Here is a 1,177-nt window from a genome sequence, read left to right as displayed (position 1 = left end):
AAAAAAAAAAAAAAAAAAAAAAATGGGGTTATAGAGAGTCAGCAAAGGGTGGATTTGAGATGTTTGGGTGGGTTAAGTGGGCATTCTGACAATGTGGCTTCTCCTTTGGCATGTTTAATTGTGATATTTGACAGACAACCATGCAGTTTAAGATGACACTTTTAAAATAAATTCTCTCATAATGAGGACTTGAGCACTGCCACTCAATGGGAGAATCAGCAGAACCTGTAGGATCTTATTTGGAATTGACATTCTCTATTGTAATTTTGTTCCTGTTTATTTTTAAATTTTCTTTTTGCTTCACTGGAAAGGGAAGATGATGCTCAGTTTCAAACAAAGTGTACAAGTTGCTTTGTTACAATAAAACTAAATATGTACACACACACACACACAGAGAGAGAGAGAGAGAGAGAGAAACAGAACTCTTAGGCTGGGGAGAATCTTGACATTAAACAAAGAAAAAGTGAATTGGATGCTGTGATAACGTATTTAGCTGGAAAGGTCATCCCTAAAAGACTTGCAATAAAGTGAAGGAGAGGTGATGCAGATAAGAACCAGAGTGGTGTGAACACAAGGTGTTGCTTAGAAAAGCTTAGGAGCAGGCTTTTCCAGATGGGATCAACAGATAGGAAATGCATGGAGAAAATACGTTTTGGTGGCTTAATTTACTTCTTCTGGTATCTAAAAAAAGCAGAAAAAAATAGGAGCCAAAAGTCAGTTCATGCTTTTAAATCCTGGGCAGATGGCATTGTTGTTGATTGTATTGGGCAAGTAACAAAAATTACCAGGTTGAGAGGTGGAAGGAAATGAGTTCATTTTTGTCACGAGTAGGATTTAGCACTAAATAGCATATCAAAGTAGAGGAAAATTGTCAATGAAGTTTAAATAAATATATTTATTTATTTTAAATATTTATAATATTTAATTTAGTCTTCAGTGGAATTAGCTAACGACAAGTTGTCATTTTTTCAACAAAATACCCTTTTTTGTTATGAAAAATACTGGTGAAGTTAGTGAAACTTATGTGCCTCTAAAATCAGAGGCTGAGAAGCTAGCTCATGGGGATGAAAAAAGTCAGTTAAAAATACGAGGAAGGAGAGAAACACACATAGGTAAAACAAAGGGGACATACAAAGTCTATAAATATAACTTAATACCTTTTTTTTTTTTTTTTTTT

Source organism: Cebus imitator, unplaced genomic scaffold (genome assembly GCF_001604975.1).
Source record: "Cebus imitator isolate Cc_AM_T3 unplaced genomic scaffold, Cebus_imitator-1.0 Scaffold439, whole genome shotgun sequence".
Lineage (NCBI taxonomy): Eukaryota > Metazoa > Chordata > Mammalia > Primates > Cebidae > Cebus > Cebus imitator.
Note: the sequence above shows the minus strand (reverse complement) of the source record.